Below are 23,887 nucleotides of genomic sequence, written 5' to 3'. Positions count from 1 at the left end.
CAGAGTGCTGGGACACTGGGTTCTATTTCTGACTATGGCATTGATTCACTGTAAATTTGGGGGGAAGTCTTGTAACCTCTCAATCCCTTGGTTTTCCTGTTTGTACAACTGGTGTTCCTACCTATTTGTCTCACTTGGGTGTACTGCAGGGCTCAGATAATATATAAACCACTAGGAGGCTTTTTTGGGTGAAAGGTACTGTAGGAAGTGCAAATGTTACACAAGCTGTTTCAGTTCCACATGACAGTTAAACACAATTGTTTCAGAAACCAACGTCTTCTCAGTATTTATACTAGAAGTCTATCTGTTTACAGCTTGTTACATTGAACCCTCTCTCTACTACATGTGATTCTGTCTTGGTACATGATTATCTGTTAGCCTCTCACACATGATAGAGGTACGTGTCCCTCTGAACCTCGTTTAAAGAGAGTTCATTTATTATCCTAAAAATAATTATATCTTGGGAGTAACAAGAAAATAACAAGACTAATGTAACTAATCAAGATCTATTCTAGGGCTTTCCAAACTTTGTGTTCCAACTTTGTCACACGGCTGCTCTGTTTCTTGCAACATCCTTGTGGATACTAGAGCAATTGCTTATGTGGAAAAGTAATATTAGAAAGTATTTAATGTATTTCTAGTTTCTTTTTAATGCAATTTAGCATCTGGAGAAAAAGGAAGAGCCAGTGCCATGTGACCAGCTCTCCAGGGACCACCAGCAGGCGCAGCACAGGCTACAATCTGAGAACATCTCATCTATTCTAAAGACCATGTGTTAGGCTGGGAATGTCAAAATGTTGATACACATAGGTAAGTGCAGGTTTGAGGCTTCTGGGGATTGGCAATGGAATACTGAGTCTTTTCAGTACAAGGTGAACTGTCAGGCTGGAGGGAGGTTACCAGTGGAGTTCCTCAGGGATCAGTTTTGGGACCAATCTTATTTAATCTTTTTATTACTGACCTCAGCACAAAAAGTGGGAGTGTGCTAATAAAGTTTGCGGATGATACAAAGCTGGGAGGTATTGCCAATTTAGAGAGAGACCAGGATATCATACAGGAAGATTTGGATGACCTTGTAAACTGGAGTAATAGTAATAGGATGAAATTTAATAGTGAGAAGTGTAAGGTCATGGATTTAGGGATTAATAACAAGAATTTTAGTTATAAGCTGGGGACACATCAATTAGAAGTAACGGAGGAGGAGAAGGACCTCGGAGTATTGGTTGATCATAGGATGACTATGAGCTGCCAATGTGATATGGCCGTGAAAAAAGCTAATGCGATCTTGGGATGCATCGGGCAAGGTATTTCCAGTAGAGATAAGGAGGTTTTAGTACCATTATACAAGGCACTGGTGAGACCTCACCTTGGAATACTGTGTGCAGTTCTGGTCTCCCAGGTTTAAGAAGGATGAATTCAAACTGGAACAGGTGGAGAGAAGGGCTACTAGGATGACCCGAGGAATGGAAAACCTGTCTTATGGAAGGAGACTCAAGAAGCTTGGCTTGTTTAGCCTAACTAAAAGAAGGTTGAGGGGAGATATGATTGCTCTCTATAAATATATCCGAGGGATAAATACCAAAGAGGGAGGGGAATTATTTAAGCTCAGTACCAATGTGGACACAAGAACAAATGGATGTAAACGGGTCATTGGGAAGTTTAGATTTGAAATTAGACGAAGGTTTCTAACCATCAGAGGAGTGAAGTTTTGGAATAGCCTTCCAAGGGAAGCAGTGGGGGCAAAAGACCTATCTGGCTTTAAGATTAAACTCGATAAGTTTATGGAGGAGATGGTATGATGGGATAACATGATTTTGGCAATGAATTGATTTTTAAATATTCATGGTAAATAAGCTCAATGGCCTGTGATGGGATGTTAGATGGGGTGGGATCTGAGTTACTACAGAGAATTCTTTCCTGGGTATCTGGCTGGTGAATCTTGCCCATATGCTCAGGGTTTAGCTGATCGCCATATTTGGGGTCGGGAAGGAATTTTCCTCCAGAGCAGATTGGAAGAGGCCCTGAAGGTTTTTCGCCTTCCTCTGTAGCATGGGGCACAGGTCACTTGCTGGACGATTCTCTGCTCCTTGAAGTCTTTAAACCACGATTTGAGGACTTCTATAGCTCAGACATAGGTGAGAGGTTTTTTGCAGGAATGGGTGGGTGAGATTCTGTGGCCTGTGTTGTGCAGGAGGTCAGACTAGATGATCATAATGGTCCCTTCTGACCTTAGTATCTATGAATCTATAAGTCTCTGACTTGGACACTATGCCTAAGGATTCCACAACTCATTCTGCATGGATGGAGAGGTGCACCCACGCAGAGCATGTTGCAGAATTAGGACCTGTGTTGTTAGTCTCTATTTTCATCTGATATTTGGCTGGTTACTGATGTGAAATGAATTGGTGATTTCCGTTCAGTAGGGAAGTGTTTGCGTTGCAATCAACCTCCATTTTGGCAGCCTGAGGAGAGAGGCCAATGAAGAAATCGAACTTGGAACCTGAATCTTATCCCTGCTGGTGCTCGCTACACATTTGAGGCATACTGGCTTGGCAGGACAGCACATGGAAGCTTGCACTGCTGCCTACGCTGTACCTAATCTATGCAGAAGGAAAGCACTTGCAACTCTAGTGCTATCAGTCTGGCACCTTTCACAAGCATTACATTCACTGAATACCAAGATGGGGGGAGGGAAAACATTAGAAACTGACGTGATTTGTTATAATACATTAACCTGTATTTTTAACAACTGTAGTTTCTTAGAACGTTTAAAAGGTATTTTTAAACAGCCATTTAAACCTGAGAGGAAGGTGATCAGATGTGAAATAAAGGCAAGTTTGTGATGTGAAGGAGTTGCCCTGCTACATGTACTTGGGGAAAAAAATGTGTAATCCTTGCTTCTGCATCCTTCTGATCCAACTTTTACACCACTTTGCAAATGCACAGCACCCAGTGGTAGGTTTGCTTTTGAGATGCACATCATGCAAGCCAACAAAGAATCAGTATGAAAAGAGTGTGTGAGAAGCTTTTGAACTGTCTCTAAATTGATGTTACATTAGCAGCACAATCCCAGAATTTACTCCAGAGTGAAATTTTTGAGATTTTTTTTTAAAAGGCCCTACTTCAAATGACTTTAAAATGGTGTTTAATTTAAAAATACCCTTACATTGTTTACAGCTCTTTTCAGCGCTGAAAAACAATGGAAAAACCAAAGTGTATTTTCTGCTATAATTACCAATACAAAAGAAAAAGCACCAGTAAAGAAACTTTTCTGCAGAAGTTCTTTCTAGAGAGAACAATTAGGGTTTTAAACCTTTTTATTTGCGGGGTGGGAGGGGGGGAAGGATACTGCTCCTTTGGGTATCTTAAACAACCTGCTTCCTAAAAGATGGATCCACAGGCTTGCAGATTTCCACTTACTGGTTATTTAGGTGTTTTGTTTAAACTTGAATTCTGTAATGAGAATTTCAGCCCACTGAAAATGTCATATTAACCCCTCAGAAATTACTAGAGTTGAGCAAATAACTTTCAGCAAATAGTGTTCAAATTTCCATGTTTTTTTGTTTGAAAATTTTTCAAGCAGTCTGATTTTTCAGTTATTTGAAATGATACATTATCTGTGCATACAAAAATACTTTAATCTCCGTTTATACTTCTGCCTTTTATCGGTTGTAGGGAACAATCCTTCATTGGCAGGATGTAATTATCTGCCTTTTCCATCTCTGAGTTCTTACAGTTTATCTAATTACTTTAGAATAATTTCACAATTCAACTGTTCCTCCCCATGTTTTGAAATGGGCTATATTTTCCAGAAAATGTTTCAGCTATTATTTTCCTTGTAAAGGGAACATCAAGATTCTAATGGATAAATTCTAGCCATAACATTTCGAGTCCCACCTACCCCCACGTAGTTAAGACTATGTTCAGAAAATAAATAAATGCATATACCCATTCTACCTGCACGTTAGGTAGACTGTATTTTGCTGGTAGGGTCGATAGATTACAGAGGTGTTGCATAAAATTGCACTGAGACATTAAGCACAGTGATGCCTGTAACAGGAAAGTGAATTTTCTACATGGGATAGCTTGTTCCTTGAAGCAGAGGCCGTTCAATGTAGATGTACTATAAACACCCTGGCTGCTGGCATTTTTCCACTATGAAAGCAGGCCCTTTCCATAGTTTTATCTGCATAAGCATTTTACAAATTTTGCATTAAAATGTTTGACATAAATTAGAGCTAAACATCTTTTATTGTTTCCTTAATGGTTCAGAGTACCACAGCTGAGCATGTATCCTTGGTCCTGTGTCATGACTGCTTATCTCATCCTGCTTGCCTTCACTGTAAACAATGTTACTCACTGACCAAGAGACAGAATAGTTGATTCTGGATTGAATGATGATATGGGATGCACTAATTATTTCAAACTGTTTGAGTCATTAGACTTACTATGATTTCCAGTGGCCAGTTCTTGTCTGGCAAAGCAAAATCTTCCTTCAGTAACCACTTTGGGTTATTATCAATTCAATGCCAGGCTTTTCTTGCCTTGAATAATCAAGATGATGATTTAGTAGAGAGGTAAATAATCAAAACATATCCATGGAATCTTTGTTAGAATTTGAAAATGAACTTGCTTTGATTCCGTTTCTGACCTGTGTTTTGCTTCTTGCAACAATTTTAGAAGTTTAAGTTTTACTGGTAAAAAGGTTAACAGGCATCACATTTCAAACTTATCCATTGGAGTGTTTGCAACAATTAAAGTGGAATAAACATTTTTAAAATGTCTGAATGATAAATCTGAGCAAATTGTGATCTGCTGAGATTGTCGTAGGGTTGGTGTTGCTTGGTGGATGTTGAGGCCATGGCTGGGTGAGGCTTCCCAAGTTTTACTTCCCTTGAGACCCCACAAAACCTACAGCATGCCCCTGTGATTTTAGCAATGAATAAATAAGCCTGTCTCATAGAAGTAATTATATTGTACTTTTGTTTATTAATCTGGTGCCTCTCTGTTCTGTTTTTGCAAAGTCAAAACATCACCCCACAGCAGAAAAAAGATTTTTGCAGTGCTACCAAGTTTGTATGTGTAATAGTGACCCTGACCTATGTACATATACTTGTGCCCACATGCTTAATAGTGAGTGGGGTTTGTCCACTTCATGCATCAAAACAAAACTGAAGTCCTCTGAGCTGGCAGTTATGACTTCTGAAGACTCTGTGTTCACCACCCCTGTTGACTGTTTAATAAGATATAGTCTGTGCCGGCATATCTGTCTAGCTTTCTTGTGTTCATATTTCATAGTGGAAGGGAGATACGGACTGGAAAAAAAAAATCATTGCATAAATACAGTTGCCTTGGCGGGGTTAATTAGAGTGCCTCTACTAAGTGAAGAAATCTCTGCAGTGATGTGGGGGCATGGTCAGTTTTTTCATTTGACTTTGCTATAGCTTAGCATGTCCACACCGCATCACTGTTTTGTGACTGCATCAGTGCATTCTGGGGCTCCTGAGTCACCTAGTTTATAGTACTGAACACTACTCCTGGAGTTCGGGAATTAGGGGTACATTGAAGGGCAGAAAGAAGTTAGAAGCACTGGCTGAACCAAGGCAGCTGCAATTTTTGTGGCTTACATGCTATACTAGGGAGAAATTGCTGTAGACTAACCTAGTTCAGCCGGGCCTGAACTCAAGATCTGTTCCAAGAATTGCTACTAATGCCTAAAAAACCCCTAGGGTGACTGCCATGTGAGGATACAAGACGTTGAACAGCTGCTGCAACCTCAAGGGTGATTTAATCAAGATTGTTTCAATACTTTTTCAGCTACTGTAGACAAGGCTAAAGGCTTTCTCCTCTGAGAAATGGCATGATATTACCCAAAGGGAGAGGCTAACTTGATCCACCAACACAAGCTCCCAGAGAAATGGAAATACATGAAATCCTTTAACAGTCTCCATTTGGGAAATTCTCCTGAAGGTGTTTCTGATCTGTGCAATCTGAGTCCCTACACTTCACTGACCACCTGCTTCCCTTTCATTACTCATAATTCAGATTCACCATCCTCAATATCCTCTTGCTAATTGTAAACACTTGCTCTCAACCTTATTATTAAGAGTACCTTGGATATCTTGTCTCTTACTCATACTAGACCCTCTATTATCTTCCTAATTTCTGCAGCCACTCCCCTGATCACTACATGTATCATCACTCTGGTTGTGCTGGTCTTAAAGGTGGCATTACCAATTGCCTTCAGTTCCACATTTAATTTTAATTCCCATTCCATTTCCTCTTCTGTTCCATGGTTCTCAAATATCAAACCATCTTCTATACCCTCTACCATAGCCAGAACTGCCTTCCTGCTGGATTTTCTGGATCATTTTCTCATTATCCTTTTCCTCCTCAAGATTGCTCACCGCCAAGGTAAAAACTTCCATGTTTTTATAAATGAAACAAACTCTAAAGTTCTTACTAATTTTTAATGCAATCTTTATTCAGGTAAAATGGAGCAAGGTCTCCAGGATTCTGTCCATTATGGTTCATTAGCACCATCAATGTACTTGACTCTTTGCAAACTATAAAGGGAGCCATTCCTTTGTCATCAGTTTCCTTTCTGGATAGATTTGGACAGGTCCAAAGAACAAGACCTTGTTATTGAGGAATGGGTTGAAATTGGTTATGCAGTCTTCATTTCTGATTCTAGAGGGTAGCTTGATAGCATATTGGGGCATTTGTTTTGTCAGTTTCTCTCAAGGGCTGCTTCAAACACAAGTGGTGTCCCTGTCTTCTCCCACTTTTTGCCCCCCTCAGAGTAATCCTCCTTCCATCCTCTCTTACAATTTTATTTATATGTATTAAAAAAATTCTTTATAAAAATACATTGTTTCTATCAGTGAGAACAGGTTGATTGGGGCAAGGCATGAGCGTGCACGGGGCAGACTGCTAGGGCAGAGGAAGGACAGTGACATGGAAGGTGGGGGAAGAGGGGTGCACAGAGAAGCAGCAAACACCATGAAGTTCCCCCACATGGGCTGTGTGAGAAGCAGGGACAGTAGCAGTGGCTGGGAGTGGAGAGGAAGGGGGCCTGGGAAAAGCGCTGAGGTGATGGCACCATAAAGTAGCTGAGGTGAGTGGAACAGTAACAGTCGGGATGACTAGAAGAAGCCTCTGTTTGGGATAGGAGGTAAGGGAACTGGGGAATCAGGAAGGAAAAGAGACTGCCCCATTCTCCTCCTTCCCTTCCAGTATCCCTTTCTCCACTGCTGCCTTCTGTCACTGGACAATGGGAGGTTGTCTTAGGACTGAGCAGATCTGAAGCCTTGCTTCAGGCCCATGAGGCAGAGCCTGGGCTCAGATCAGCCATCCCACACTCATTATGTGATGTATATTAGAGGAGTGAAGAGCAAGCATGGGTACAACTCTGACTCTTTCTCCTGACCTGTGGAGGCCCTTTCCAAACAAAGTGACCTGTGACCACATGTTCAGTAACCACTCAGAACCATCCCTATTTTCCCCCATCCCAACCTCTAGTCATAAATTTTGTAATTAAACTGCCAGTTGGTTAAGCTTACCTCAGCATCTCTCCACGTTAGCAGGTCTACCTAAGGCACTCTTCAGAGCCTGTGTACTACTCTGGCGTTAGATGAATGGCTTATTGTTGAACCTGACCACCTTACCTCTATGGATCTCCATACTGGCTTGGGGAAAGGGCTTCAAAACTGAACAGCGGCCTCATGAACAGGAGTACAGAATACCATCACTAAGCTTTTGCCCTTTCTGATAGTCTGTTTTAAGTAGATACTGAGGTAAAAATCACCTAAGGCACAAAGACTGTTTTTGTCATATGAATAATGTGTCCCACAGAGAGCAATATACATGAATAACTGCCTCCCTGGCTAGTTTATGATGTAGGATGTTTCATGTCATTACTACTGACTGCTTTACTTTTCAGAGTATTAAAATGTGTGTGCTGTTTGCAGCTTGACTGTTGATTAACAAGAAAGCAGCTTCTCTGAATACAGGCTGTAGGCAAACTAGTGTTTTAACCTTATGATAGCAACTAGCTGAAGGCCAGTCATAAGGCAGGATGTAATCAAGTCATGTGCTAGTTGCAGCATTTCAAGCACTATTTCTATATTTAAATCATAACTTGTCCAGTTTCAGAGTAGCAGCCGTGTTAGTCTGTATTCGCAAAAAGAAAAGGAGTACTTGTGGCACCTTAGAGACTAACCAATTTATTTGAGCATAAGCTTTCATGAGCTACAGCTCACTTCATCGGATGCATACTGTGGAAAATATAGAAGATGTTTTTATACACACAAACCATGAAAAAATGGGTGTTTATCACTACAAAAGGTTTTCTCTCCCCCCACCCCACTCTTCTGCTGGTAATAGCTTATCTAAAGTGATCACTCTCTTGCAATGTGTATGATAATCAAGGTGGGCCATTTCCAGCACAAATCCAGGTTTTCTCCCCCCCACCACCAACAAACCCACTCTCCTGTTGACAACAGATTATCTAAAGTGATCACTCTCCTTACAATGTATATGATAATCAAGGTGGGCCATTTCCAGCACAAATCCAGGTTTTCTCCCCACGCCCCCCCGCCTACACACACACACACAAACCCACTCTCATGCTATTGTATATATGTTTCCCCTTCCCTTCCCCGGCCCTCCCACTACCTTTTTAGAGTTATTTTCAGATCATAGTAATTGTAAGAAAATAAAAACCTACCTGTTCCTGACAGAAGTGGAAATGGAATCAACAAAAATTTCCCCTTGCTAAACACATCTTGCCACCTTCCATGGATTTGTGAAGGCAACTGGTGTTATGGTAAATTGTGTGGTGTGAACAAACCATCTTTCCTCTAAGAGATGGCAAAGGCCTGTTGCTCATCTATTTAGTGACCCACATGGCCTGGTGGACAGTACAGTTGGCTATCTAATAAATTATTTGAAAAAACAAAGCCATTTTTGATGCCTGCAGAACAAATGTCAAATTAGTTTCTGGAGCGACTTCAAGTGGAATTACACTTTGGATTTGGTCCCATTTATATTTTACTAGTGAAGGACATGCTGATATCTGTTCAGTGACAGGGACATCTGCAACTCAATCATCATTTCACCCCATACATAACAATCTTTGAAATGTAGTGTTGAAGTGGACCTTAAGAAGTCATCAATTCCAGCCCCTTGGGCTGAGGCAGGACCAAGTAATCCTAAACCCTCCCTGAGAGATGTTTGTCTAAACTGTTCTTAAAAACCTCCAATGATGAGGATTCCACAGCCTCCTTTGTAAGACTGTTCCAGAGCTTAACTACCCTGAGTGTTAGAAAGATTTTCCTAATAGCTAACTTAAATCTCCCTTGCTGCAAATTAAGCCCATTACTACTTGTCCTACCTTCAGTGGGCATGGAGAACATCTGATCACCATCCTCTTTATAACCACCCTTAACATATCTGAAGACTATCTGGTCCCGCCAAGTCTTTTTGGTTTTCCTCAAAATTAAACATGCCCAATTTATTTAACCTTTCCTCATAGGTCAGGTTTTCCTAAACCTTTCATCTTTTTGTTGCTCTCCTCTGAACCTTTTCCAGTTTATCCACATCTTTCCTAAAATGTGATGCCCAGAATTGGATGTAGTCCTCCACGGCTGAGTAGAGCAGGACAATTAACTCCCGTGCCTTATATGTGACACTCCCGACAATACTCTCCAGAATGATATTAGCCTTTTTTCACAACTGTATCACATTGTTGTCTCATATTCAATTTTTGATCCAGTATACCCCCCAGTTCTTCTTCAAGTGATGGTCCCTATATGTATTCCAAACACAGGTGTGCATATGTACCCTGCGCTGGAGCCAGAAGATTTCTGTAGCAGTGTCCATTGACCCCCACATGCATCGTATGTAGCCTTGTGTTCCAGGTGAGGTTATATGAGACTGTGGGATGATGATGCCCTCTTATTTACCTCTTACTGCTGCATGCTCGGAATCAGAATCCTCATTCTCTGTGCTTGTAGTTTGACTGTGAGAGCCTTCTTGTTTGTTACTGTGCATAATTTTTTTGTTTTGCTTGTATAGGTGGTGGTGTTAGTGTATTTAGTTTCCTTTCACCCTGCTCGGGGCCCAGCCCCACTTTCTTCTGGGGACTATGCCCCGCATTCTGGGGTTCAAAAATTGTGCTTCTTACCCTCACTGCTTCCTAGTGAGTGACGAGCCACCAATGTTTCCTTTGTTGCCTCGGGAAGTACATCACAGCAGATGAGCCTTGCGGGTCTGTGGCGAGAAAGACCTACAGAACTCAGTTCTGTAGGTGAGTTCTGTAGGTCTTTCTCGCCACAGACCCGCAAGGCTCATCTGCTATGCTTCCATAAGTTTTTCATGGAGGAGGCTCTCAGGCAACATGCACAGTCCAACCTGGGACTGTCGGACCTGGTGGTGCACTGCCCTTCACTGGCAGTAAGTATCCTGCCTAGCACATCCTGTGCCTTGCATCCGGCAGTACAGACGGTGCAGGACAGACTTAAACATGAGAACCACAAATGCTTTCACGGTCATCGCAGCAGTGAAATGAACATGTTTCACTTTCTGAGCTTAGCACCATCGCCTCCCCCTCAACGTCATCTCCATCTCTATCATTCTGAACTACCTCCCAGAACTTAAGACCTCAGGCTCTCCCTCAGCTGTGTCCCGGTCCACTTGGTGGCGCTTAGTATCTTCCTTCCACCTGTGGACAGACGTTCGGTGTTTACTCACCCCACCACTGCTTGCTTCCTGAAGCGGCTGTTAAACAGCTTCCCGTCAGTTCTCAAACCTAGGCCCCTCTGGGACCTCAACTTTGTGCTATCCACCTTCACCAGACCCCCACTTCAAGCCCCCTATTTGCGCTGATCACTGCTTGCTATTTACCCGTTTGACATACATATAGGGCCCATCATTTGGAGAAGAAGAGGAGGTTATTTACCTGTAACTGGTGGTTCTTCGAGATGTGTGGTCCCTATTTGAATTCCAGTATCCTCCCACCATCTTTCTATGAAGATCATCTTCCTTGTAGCTATCACCTCCACTTGGTGGGTCAGCAAATTGGCAGCCATGATGGGTGATTCTGCCCCTTATATGGTCTTTCATAACGAGAAGGTTTCCTTATGCCTTCACCCCCAAATTCCTCCCAAAGATGGTCTCAGAGTTTCACCTCAACCAGTCGATTCAACTCCCGGTCTTCCATACTAAGTCGCACACTACTCCTGCAGACAGGACCCTGCACTTGCTTGATGTCCATCGTACACTTGCATTCTACCTGGAGAGAACCCACATCTTCTGTGCCTCTCCATGCTTGTTCGTGGCCATTGTGGTCAGGTCCTGGGTCCAAGCCCTCTCCTCCAAGTGCATCCTGAAGTAGGTCTCTACATGCATCTGCGAGTGCTATGTGCTGTGTAACACCCTGCCACCCAACTGGATTACGGTGCACTCAACGTGGGCACACATGACCACCTCTGCCTCCCTGGCGGACATATCCTGGCATGACATCTACCAGGCAGGGACCTGGCATTCCATGAACATCTTCACCACTCGTTATACCATTGACCAGGGGGCGGCAGATGATGCTGCCATGGGCTGTGCTGTCCTGCAGACTGTGATACTTCTTGCATCCTCGCATCCACCTTTGCGCTGATCACTGCTTGCTATTTACCCGTTTGACATACGTATAGGGCCCATCATTTGAAGAAGAAGAGGAGGTTATTTACCTGTAACTGGTGGTTCTTCGAGATGTGTGGTCCCTATTTGAATTCCAGTATCCTCCCACCATCCCTTCTGCTGCGGACTGTGCTGTTCGGTGGTAAGAGGGTCACTGAAGGGCATTGTACTGCGCAGCCTCATATAACCTTGCCTGGAACTCAGGGCTATATATGATGCACGTATAGGTCAATGGACACTGCTACAGAAATCTTCCGGCACATGGCGTTCATGTGCACTCGCATTTGGAATACAAATAGGGACCACGCATCTTGAAGAACTGCCAGTTAAAGGTAGGTAATTTCCTCGTCCTTTTCAGCGGTACTACCACCTAGCAAGTTATTTCCCATTTTGTAGTTGTGCATTTGATTTTTCCTTCCTAAGAGAAGTACTTTGCACTTATATTTATTGAATTTCATCTTGTTGAATTCAGACCAGGTCTCCAACTTCTCAAGGTCTTTCTCAATTCTAATTCTGCCCTCCTCTGTGCTCGTGTCATCAGCACGCTCACCACTCTATTATTCAACATCTAGCATACCAGAACATTGTGGTGCTGAACTCTGCAACTGAGATATTGCTGTTGAATAGGTTGAAGAGCCATGCATACTTTGTAATGGACTGCTCTTTGAGAGAGAAGAGAAACAAAAGTACAAGTGGGATTTCCTTTAATTCCAGGAAAGAGGTGTGTGACGGGTTGGCTCACAGAAACCCCCCTGGGAACTGCCACCTCATGTGCTGAGACTACCTCTGAGCCCATTTTCCCTGCCAGCTTGGGACTTCAATGCCCTGCCTGGTTGTGCCAGACACACTAGCCTGCTGCAAACACAGACCCAGGTCTGAACCACGTCCCCCAAAAGCTGCAGGCTTAACTGAAAACAGCTTAAGAAGTATTCATGTCTCCAACACCCAGATACCCAGTTCCTAATGGGATCCAAACCCCAAATAAATCTGTTTTACTCTTTTTATAAAGCTTATATGGGGTAAACTCATAAATTGTTCCCTCTATAACACTGACAGAGAGATATGCACAGCTGTTTGCTCCCCCAGGAATTAATACTTGCTCTGGGTTAATTAATAAGTAAAAATGATTTTATTAAATATAAAAAGTAGGATTTAAGTGGTTCCAAATAATAGACAGAACAAAGCGAATTACCAAGCAAAATAAAATAAAACACTCAAGTCTAAGCCGAATACAGTAAGAAAACCGAATACAGATAAAATCTCACCCTCAGAGATGTTTCAATAAGTTTCTTTCACAGACTGGACACCTTCCTAGTCTGGGCCCAATCCTTTCCTCTGGTACAGTCCCTGTTCCAGCTCAGGTGGTAGCTAGGGGATTTCTTATGACTGCAGCTTCCATTGTTCTGTTCCACCCCCTTATATAGCTTTGGCACAAGGCGGGAATCTTTTGTCTCTTTGGGTTCCCACCCAGCCTTTTAAATGGAAAAGCCCCAGGTTTAGGATGGATTCTAGTTCAGGTGACATGATCACATGTCACTGTAAGACTTCATTACCCACTTGTCAGCACACATGTATACAAGAAGACTTACAAGTAAACAGAGCCATTTACAACCAATTGTCCTGGTTAATGGGAGCCATCAAGATTCCAAGCCACCTTTAATGGCCCACACTTTGCATAATTACAATAGGACCTCAGAGTTATATTTCATATTTCTAGTTTCAGATACAAGAATGCTACATTTATACAAATTGGATGACCACACTCAGTAGATTATAAGCTTTGTAATGATACCTTACAAGAGACCTTTTGCATGAAGCATATTCCAGTTACATTATATTCACGCTCATTAGCATATTTTCATAAAATCATATAGAGTGCAATCTCATAATGTGGATTAGTGTGGAGCAGTATTTAAAACTAACAAGAAGCTTTGGAATTTCTTAAATGCCTTGAGTGTTTTAGGATGGACAAAACCAAAAAAATTAACCCCAAAGTGTGATGTTTTGAATGAATGCTGAGCATTCTCCCAATGCATAGAAGATAATAGGAATTGGGATGCAAGGTTAAGCAGACCCAAGACAGGGCTGCTGAAGAGTCCCCTGTCATAGAGTTTTTTTGAAAAATAAAATCTCCTTTCTTGGGGTTTGCATTTACTGTGTTTCTAGTAACACAATTTTAAAAAGTTGTAAGCCAGGGTCACAGCCACGTGCCTCCTTGTATAGCTAGCAACCATTTAACACCAGCTGAACAAAGCAAGGAAGTGATTAACAGAAGTGAACCCAGCTATGTTTACCACTCCCTACTAAGTTAGTTATGCTTTGGGTTCCTGTTGCTGTTGAAAAAGGCCCATCTTTTTATATAATTCTGAACAGAAAGCTTCATTAACCTAGAGTTACAGTTGAGAAAGTAGCAGAATGTAAAAGAACTTAAAATATACTTTTCAGGGTTTTTATCTCCCCTGACATTCAAAAATAAGGAAATTCTAAAACAAGGTTAATTTATATTGTCAACCGGCCTGCCTCCCAGAAAAGAAAAAAAAAGATGAGAAGGTACGAAAATGCATATTTATGGTCTCAGAACAGTCTTCCCTGTATTGGTTGTCTTTATAAAAGATATGTGCTAACTCAACCAGAAGTTGTGGGCTTGATGCATGCCTGACTAATGTAATTGCCTTCTATGATGAGATAACTGGCTCTGTGGATGAGGGGAAAGCAGTGGACGTGTTATTCCTTGACTTTAGCAAAGCTTTTGACACGGTCTCCCAGAGTATTCTTGCCAGCAAGTTAAAGAAGTATGGGCTGGATGAATGGACTATAAGGTGGATAGAAAGCTGGCTAGATTGTCGGGCTCAACGGGTAGTGATCAATGGCTCCATGTCTAGTTGGCAGCCGGTATCAAGTAGAGTGCCCTAAGGGTCGGTCCTGGGGCCGGTTTTGTTCAATATCTTCATTAATGATCTGGAGGATGGCATGGATTGCAACCTCAGCAAGTTTGCAGGTGACACTAAACTGGGAGGAGAGGTAAATACGCTGGAGGGTACAGATAGGATACAGAGGGACCTAGACAAATTAGAGGATTGGGCCAAAAGAAATCTGATGAGGTTCAATAAGAACAAGTGCAGAGTCCCGCACTTAGGACGGAAGAATCCCATGCACCGCTACAGACTAGGGACCGAATGGCTCGGCACAGTTCTGCAGAAAAGGACCTAGGGGTTACAGTGGACAAGAAGCTGGATATGAGTCAACAATGTGCCCCTGTTGCCAAAAAGGCCAATGGCATTTTGGGCTGTATAAGTAGGGGCATTGCCGGCAGATAGAGGGACGTGATCATTCCCCTCTATTTGACATTGGTGAGGCCTCATCTGGAGTACTGTGTCCAGTTTTGGGCCCCACACTACAAGAAGAATGTGAAAAAATTGTGAATGTGAAAATGTCCAGCGGAGGGCAACAAAAATGATTTGGGGGCTGGAACACATGACTTATGAGGAGAGGCTGAGGGAATTGGGATTGTTTAGTCTGCAGAAGAGAAGAATGAGGGGAGATTTGATAGCTGCTTTCAACTACCTGAAAGGGGGTTCCAAAGAGGGTGGAGCTCGGCTGTTCTCAGTGGTAGCTGATGACAGAATGAGGAGTAATGGTCTCAAGTTGCAGTGGGGGAGGTTTAGGTTGGATATTAGGAAAAACTTTTTCACTAGGAGGGTGGTGAAACACGGGAATGCGTTACCTAGGGAGGTGGTGGAATCTCCTTCCTTAGAAGTTTTTAAGGTCAGGCTTGAGAAAGCCCTGGCTGGGATGATTTAGTTGGGGATTGGTCCTGCTTTGAGCAGGGGGTTGGACTAGATGACCTCCTGAGGTCCCTTCCAACCCTGATATTCTATGATTCTATGATTATTAGGTGAAATTCTATAGCCTCTGTCATGCAAGAAGTCAGACTATATGATCATAGTGGTCACTTCTGGCCTTAACAATCTATGTATCTTAACTCTGCTCCCATACCATCACAATCTTCCTTGTGTACTTGCGCACTCTTAGTACTTTATAAGGTGAGGTCTTATTATTTATACTGCAGTAGTCTAGAGAAGAATTCAAGCAGGATCTAGCAATTCAGGATAAATAGGCAACACAATAAATGGTATAATGCTGATAACATGCAAAGTAATGCAAACTGGAAGAAATAATTTGAATTTATATGAAGTGTGAGTTCTCAGTTTTAACCACTCAGGAAAAAGACCTGAGCAGTTCTGTGGAGTGGACAGCTTAATGACACCATCTGCTAAATGTACTCCAATTATTCCAAAAAAAAAAAAAAAAAAAAGATGTTGGAATGTACAAAAATGGGATAGAAATTATAGTAAAAAATGATGATGCCATTCTGTAAATTGATATGTCCTCACCTAGATTACAGTTCAGTTCCAGACAACCTATCAATAAGGCTACAGTTATGTCACGGCAATCACAGAAGTCATGGAATCTGTAACTTCCAGAGACCCCTTCACTCTCCCGCAACTCCAGCTGACCTTTACTCTAACATACTCTTATCTTTTTAGGCCTTGAAGTCCTAGCCATAGGAAAGGCTTTATTTGACTAAGTAAATAGGATGGGCTTGTGCTCATGATATAAGATATAGGTCTTAGAATCAGGAGATAAAAGTAGGTTCTATTCCCAGCTCTAGCCAGATTTCCCAAGTTACCTTGAGCAGGTCACTTGAACTGAGAGTCTGTGCCTGTCTGTAAAAAGTATGCTGTGAGGCTATGCTAATTTGCGCTTATAAAGAGTTTCGAGATCTTCTAATGGCATGTGAGTAAGTGTGAAGTGGGCTTAGAGCATTTTTAGGCAGATGAAGATCTGAAGTTAAATTTCAAACTCAAAGGTTCATAGTTTCAGTGAGGTAAGTATCCCAAGTGTTCAGGCAATATGAAAATTATCTTAATCATAATATTTAGCACACTTTTCATATGACACTCGCAAAGTGCTTTACAAACATTAAGTGTCACACTGCCAGGGCAGTAAATATTATCTTCACTTTACAGTTGGGGAAATTGGGTCAGACAGGTTATATGTCACACAGCAAATCAGTTTTAGAGATGGGACTAGAATCTGTGTCTCCTAATTCCAAGTCCTGTGTTCATACCACTCAGCATAACCATACTAATCTGGAGCCTAATCAGAATTATCTGAACTTCCTTGTTCTGCAGAAAATGCTTTTGTGAAAAATTGCCAGTATTTCCAGCTTCTGGCTGGACCAGGAGTACCATCAGAACCATACAGTGCTTTGGAATTCCAGACCCAGTCAGCGTGTATAAATTCCTTGTGTGAAAATAAACAGTGAGAACAAAAATTATCCAAATGTTTATGATTTGTATTATTTTAGTACTTATAAGGCCCAGCCAAGATCAGGGTCCCATCTTCCTAAATTCTTTATAAGTTTACGGTAAGAAAGAGTCTTTGCGCCAAAAGCTTTTATGCTAAATAGGCAAGAACCAAAGGAATTCTTATTACCATTATTTTACTGATAGAGAACAGAAACTTACTCAAGGTCACATTAGAAGTTTGTGGCAGATCCACGCTAAAATCCAGATCTTTTGAAGTCCTAGTCTGGTACCTAACTACACAACAATCCTTTCTTCCTATCATTTATCTTTAAATAGTATTCAGAGGCACAATTTAGTTCAAGACTCATTGAGCAAAGCACTGTAAAAACGTGTATTGAGAGACAGTACCAGCCCTTCAGAGTTTATAGTGTAAAAAGGACATGATATGCAAAAAGCTGCTGTTTCAAAAAAGCAAAAAACTACAAAGTAAGAGGAGGAGGAGAACTGGAACAGCAATTACTTAAACTTGAATATGAAATTATTAAATCTTTCTGCATACATGCATAAAGCAAAGCTTGGATTGGTGTAGAAATGGCTAGAGAACACAATCAGAGAGAAAAGATATTTATCTGACTCTTTAAGGATGTGTACATGACTATAGTTTAATGATCCAGTATTATTCCTCTTTATCTTCAACTTGTTTCAGGGGTTATGGAAGAGGGCTAAATTGCCTTTGTTCCCAAGTAAAGAAGATACCACAAACATCACGGTAACATTGACTTTGTAGGAAATGTGTTCAAACTTCACAACAGTTTTGGTTTGGGGGGTGAAGGCTTAGGTGAGTTCCTACTTTATCTCAATGGCTTCACCCCCCACAAAATGGTTAAACAGAACTGAGATTCCAAAAAGGAAACAAGCTAAAATGTTTGAAGAGACAGCAAAGGAAATGTCTTTTCTAGTCAGACATACACCTTTTCCTTGCAAAGAGAAACATTTGATGCCTTTGTCATATACCTTTGCCTCATTTCTTGGTTATACAGATTAAATTAAATATTCAGCATTGAGATAAACTTTCACCTCTGAGATGTAGGGTAGCCTAGTGGTCAGAGTACAGGATGGAGAGCTTCCATTCATGAGTTCTAGTCTTCAGTGGGTTTCAGTTTCCCTGTACCAGATCACCTAATCTGACTTCCTGTGTAGCACAGGCCTTCAGCACCCACAAACTAAACCCAACAATCAATATTGGACCAAACTATTACGGTCCACAGGAGACTAGTCCACTATGTGTGACAAAGAGAATAGGAGAGACTGAGGTGCACCCATGCCTGAGGAGCCTGCAATGCAAGAAAGTGATTACATGGGATATATTAGCTAATCCCAGAAAGTGACGGCCACACACACTGCATAGAAAGGCAAAAACAAAAAACCCAAAGTCTATGCCAATCTGACCTGGGGAAAATACCTTCCCAATCCCACATATGACAATCAATTAGACCCTGAGCATTTGAGCAAGAACCAGTCAGCCAAGCATGTGAGAGAGAATGCTCAGTCCCACCTTAGAGCTCTGGCTTTCCCCATCCAATGTCCCATCTCCAGCTGTGGCCATCCCTGATGCTTCAGAGGAAGGAGATCAACCTCCATCCCAGAATACATTTTTTTTTTGGGGGGGGGGGGAAGGAATCTCTTCCTGACCCCTGTAGGTAGCTGGCTGAAACCATGAAGCGTGAGCTTTTATGGACATAAGAGGTGAACTGGAAGTGAACCCCAGGGCTGCTAAGCCCTGCACCCTACCAACATAAGCAACACCATTATACAACCCCACTCATAAATTTGTCCAGCTCTTTCTTAAAACTAATTAAGTTCTTTGCCCCCACAACTCCTATTGGGAGGTCGTTCCAGAAACACATCTCTAATTGTTAGAAACCTTCTAATTTCCCGTCTGAATTTGTTCATGGCCAGTGTAAACCCATTTGTTCTTGTGCTAACACTGTCCTTTAGCTTAAATAGGTCTTTACCCTCCTAATGCATTTATAGAAAGCAATCATATCCCTCCTCAGCCTTATTTTGCTATGCTAAATTAGCCAAGCTCTTCTAGTCTCCTCTCATAGGATAGGTCCTCCACCCCTGATCATCCTAGTAGCTCTTCTCTGTACCTGTTCCAGTTTGGATTCATCTCTCTAGAACTTGGGTGACCCAAACTGTACACAGTATTCCAAATGAAGTCCTCCCAGAACCTTGTAGAACGGGATTAATACTTCTCTATCTCTATTGGAAATGCCTTGCCTGATATATACTAGGATTGCATTTACCTTTTTTTCACAGCCTCAGCACATTGGTGACTCACAGCCATCCTGTGATCGACCCATACATCCAGGTGCCTTTTTTCCTCTGTTGCTTCTAACTGATGAGCTCCCAGTTTGTAGCAGAAATTCTTATGATTAGACTCAAAGTGTATGTCCTTGCACTTCGTACTATTGAATTTCATCCCACTTCTATCATTCCAGTCTTCAAGGTCATCCAGATCTTCCTGCATAATATTCCAATCCTCTTCAGTATTGATGATGCTTCCTAACATTGTATCATCAGCAAATGTCATTAGTACACTCCTACTTTTTGTGCCAAGGTCATTAATAAAAATATTGAATAGGATTGGTCCCAAGATCGATCCTTGAGGAATTCCATTAATGACCTCCCACCAGTTTGATAGTTCACATTTCAGCAAAAGCTGTAGCAGTCTCCCCTTTAGCAAGTTCCTTAGCCACCTTACAATTCTTGTATTAATCTTCTAATTTCCTGTGTGGTACTGTCTCAAATGCTTTACTGACAGCTAAGTATATCAGATATACTACATTTCCCATACCTAAAAAACCACTTATTTTCTCAAAGGAGGAAATCAGGTTAGACTGGCATAATCTATCTTTGGTAAACCCATGTTGCATTATGTCCCCTTTATAATTTGCCACCATTAATTTAGTTATTCTTTGCTTCAAGAATTGTTTTAAAGCACTGCTTACTATTGAGGTCAGAGTAACAGGTCTGTAATTGCTCAGATCACTTTTTTCCCTTTCTTAAATATAGATATGACAGTAGTTGTTGGTCATCTGGTACCCTCCCCTCCCCCCCAGATAGATGGATTTATTAAAAACCCTTGCTACTAGACTAGCAGTCTCATGTACCAATTCTTTCAGTATTCTGGGATGGAAATTATCCAGTTCCCCTTCTTACACTACATCTTTCTCATGGGTATATGCAATAGTTCTTTCCAGCACAGGATCCCCCTATCAAGAATCCCTTCAACATTTATCCTCCTATAAGAATTTTTCCATGAAAGATATGTGGATCTGTGATTTCCTTCTCTCTAAATCCTCATTCTTCTGAGATTTGCGGTCTTCTTTGATTTTATTAGATGAGACATAAGAAATTATTGAAGGGAGTCAAGTATCAGAGGGGTAGCGGTGTTAGTCTGAATCCACAAAAACAAGAAGTGCGGTGGCACCTTAAAGACTAACAGATTTATTTGGACATAAGTTTTCGTGGATAAAATACCCACTTCTTCAGATGCAATTTAGTCTTTAAGGTGCCACTGGACTCCTTGCTGTTTTATTGAAGGGAGTGTGAATGTGCGTGTTCGTTTCTGCAACTAAAGTAATTTATTTGTGAAACTCCATGATGAAGATCCTATGACACACAACTGAACACTATTAATTTCTATACAGTAGAGGACAGTGGTGTGTATGTATGCATGTTTACATATACAAGCACAAGAGTCGTGGACTGAAATAAATAACACATTGTAAAATGTAACACAAAAGATAAGCAAATTGCAGATAAATAATATAAAAGGAAAAAACACATTCCCTCATAGGCAAGTTACTGATTGTCTAAAGCTAGGGAACAAAGAGGCAATTTGATTTTGGTGGTTGTATTTTCTTGGCTTCCTTTTTAAAAATAAATAATTGTTGGGATTCTACAGTAAATGTACAATAATGGTTTTTGTATATCTGTCAGTTGTTCTTCAGTGTATGTGTGTTTATATGAGAAATGTGTGTGTTGTCTGTGTGTATGTATTATCTGTTCAGCTGTGTATGTTATTCTTGTGTGTACAGTTGTGTGTCCCTAGGTAGATGGTAGTGTGTGTGTGTCATTGTATGTCCACTTATGTATGGTTATATATCCTCGGCGGATACTTGTGTGTTTCTTTGCGTCTGGATGGATGGTTGTCCCTATGGGTGGAGGATTGTGTGTCCCCATGTGTGATTTGTATATATAGTTATGATTGTCTCCTCTGGTATATATCCCTCTGTGTGATTTGTGGGTGCAGTTATGGTTCTCTCTATGGTGTATTCCTTGTGCATGGGTGCATGTCCCTGTTCGTTGGTATGTATGGTTTGGGAGTATGTATCTTTTTGTGTATATGGAATGAAATTTGTGTGTACATTATGGTTGTCTCTCTGGTGTGTGTCCCTGTGTGTGTAGTTATGGTTGTCTCTCTGGTATATATCCCTCTGTGTGTGTGAGATGTGTGTGTCATTACGGTTGTCTCCCTGGTGTGTGGTTGTGTTTCTCGGTGTGCGAGAAGTGTATGTTGTTATAGTTGTCTCTCTGGTGTAAATCTGTGTGTGGTTGTGTGTCCAGCGGTGTCATTACAGCTGTCTCCCTGGTGTATCTCCATGTGTGTGAGAAGTGTATGTTGTCATAGTTGTCTCTCTGGTGTATATCTGTGTGTATGGTTGTGTGTCTGGGAGTGTGGCATTACAGCTGTCTCCCTTGTATGTCCATGTATGTGTGTAGTTGTGTGGGGTGTGTATGTGTGTGTGTGAGATGTGTAGTTGTCTCCCTGGTGCATAGCTGTGTGTGGGGTTCTGTGTCCAGGTCTGTGGCACTACGGCTGTCTCCCTGGTGTATGTCTGTGTCTGTGTGTAGTTGTGTGGTGTGTATGATGTGTAGTTGTCTCCTTGGTGTATAGCTGTGTGTGTGTTTCTGTGTGGTTCTGTGTCTAGGTGTGTGGTATTAGGCCTGTCTCCCTTGTGTATGTTGGTATATGTGTATATTTGTGTGGTGTGTGTGTGAGAGAGATGTGTATGCTGGTATAGTTGTCTCCCTGGCATGTAGCTGTGTGTGGTTGTGTGTCCGGGTGTGTGGCATTCAGGCTGTCTCCTTGGTTTGTGTCCGCGATAGTTGTGTGGTGTGTGTGTGTGTGTGTGTGTGTGTGAGAGAGATGTGGATGTTGTGTGGTGTGGTGTGTGTGTGTGAGAGATGTGGATGTTGTGTGGTGTGTGTGTGTGTGTGAGAGAGAGATGTGGATGTTGTGTGTGTGTGTGTGTGTGTGTGACAGATGTGGATGTTGTGTGGTGTGGTGTGTGTGTGTGAGAGATGTGGATGTTGTGTGGTGTGGTATGGTGTGTGTGTGTGAGAGATGTGGATGCTGGTATCGTTGTCTCCCTGTGTGGCTCTCATTACGGCCGTCTCCCTGCAGTGCCCCGCTGGGTCCCCTCTCGGGGGCGAGGGAAGTGGAGGCTCCGGCTCCCGGCCCCGGGCCCGTGTCGCGACCGGCGAGTGCGGCAGGCTCCCCGCTCCCCCGCCCCGCCGGCGGTGCCGCAGTGCCGTGCGCTGCCTCTGGGGCCGGCCAGGGGGCGCTGGCTGCTGCTCGCCGAGGCGGCCTCGGCCGCGGAGAGAGCTCGCCCGGGCTGGCTTGGCGTGAGGGCGGGCGCCGGCCTCTCCAGCGCTCGCTCGCTGTGTGTGCGGGGCCCGCCCAGGAGCGGCGGCGAGCGGAGCCGGACCCGGGGGATCCCTTCAGCCATGCAGACCCGGCGGCGCCTGCTGCCTCCCGAGGTGAGTGAGCCGGCCCGCGCCCTCCACCCCGAAGGCCCGGGCATCCCGCTCCCCAGGCCCCTGCTGCCCGATGTCAGGCCCTGGCGGCCGCCCAGGGCGGGGGCTGGCTACCGGGGGCAGCCCCTCACCTCGCGGGAGCGGCGCGGTCCCTAGCGTGTCGTGAACGGGGACCAGGGCTGGGGACTCGACGGAGCCAGGAGCCCCCCTCCACCTGGGCCAGCCAGAGGGGAGAGACCCCCCCACCCACCGAGGAAGAGGTCAGGGACGACTCCTCAGCGAGCCCCCAGCCCCGGGTCCCCCCTCCCCCGCCTGCGGCTGAGGGTGCTCGAGCCCCCCAGCCCCGGGACCCCCCGCCTGCGGCTGAGGGTGCTCGACTCCCCAGCTCTGGGCACCTCTTCTCTCCCCCGGCTACAGTTGAGGGTGCTCGAGCCCCCCACTCCCCCTTTCTGAGCACCCAGCCTTTGGATCCCAGAGAGGAGGGAAAGAGCCCTCTAGAGTGCAGTTAGGCTCCCTCTGGAGTGCTGCTTGTGCCTTCTGGTATGTTGCTCCTCCCTGAACCCCCAGCCCTGGGATCCCTGCATCTCTTTGCTCTGTATCTGGCATGGTAGCAGCCCCACTTGTAAGGGATGCTGTTTATGTGATTCAGTTTTTTTGTGAAACCCCAGAATTGGGGGGGTGAAACAAACGCCTGTTTGCCCCAAAGGTGCCTCTCTCAGACCCTAGACCTAAATCCTAAAGGGGAGGTTTGTAACTAGTATCTTTAGTACTATGCTTGAGATGTCTTTATTGGTTGTGAACATTATTATTTCATGGTGGTGATGTGAAGCATGTCACTTCTGCAAGGGTAGTGGTGATGGGGAGGAAAGGGTATGTTTTATAACATCTACAGTTATATTAAACCATAGACTCATAGGACTGCAAGGGACCTCGAGAGGTCATCTAGTCCAGTCCCCTGCACTCAAGGCAGGACTAAGTATTATCTAGACCATCCGTGACAGGTGTTTGTCCAACCTGCTCTTAAAAATCCCCAATGATGGAGATTATACAACCTC

At 43.1% G+C, this 23,887-nt stretch overlaps 1 protein-coding gene across 1 annotated transcript in view; it reads left to right on the top strand.

Annotated features, from left to right (window-relative positions):
• The first annotated feature begins 22,610 nt into the window (after positions 1-22,610).
• ZFYVE9 (zinc finger FYVE-type containing 9) overlaps positions 22,611-23,887 on the top strand; it is a 93,131-nt gene continuing 91,854 nt past the window's right edge. Inside the window, exon 1 of the mRNA XM_037907507.2 lies at positions 22,611-22,835. The gene's annotated coding sequence lies outside the window, so the exon portion shown is untranslated. The remainder of the gene's footprint in view (positions 22,836-23,887) is intronic.

This window comes from Chelonia mydas, chromosome 8, assembly GCF_015237465.2.
Source record: "Chelonia mydas isolate rCheMyd1 chromosome 8, rCheMyd1.pri.v2, whole genome shotgun sequence".
Taxonomy (NCBI): Eukaryota; Metazoa; Chordata; order Testudines; family Cheloniidae; genus Chelonia; species Chelonia mydas.
The sequence above is the reverse complement of the archived record's forward strand: the minus strand, read 5'-3'. Positions and strand labels throughout refer to the sequence as shown.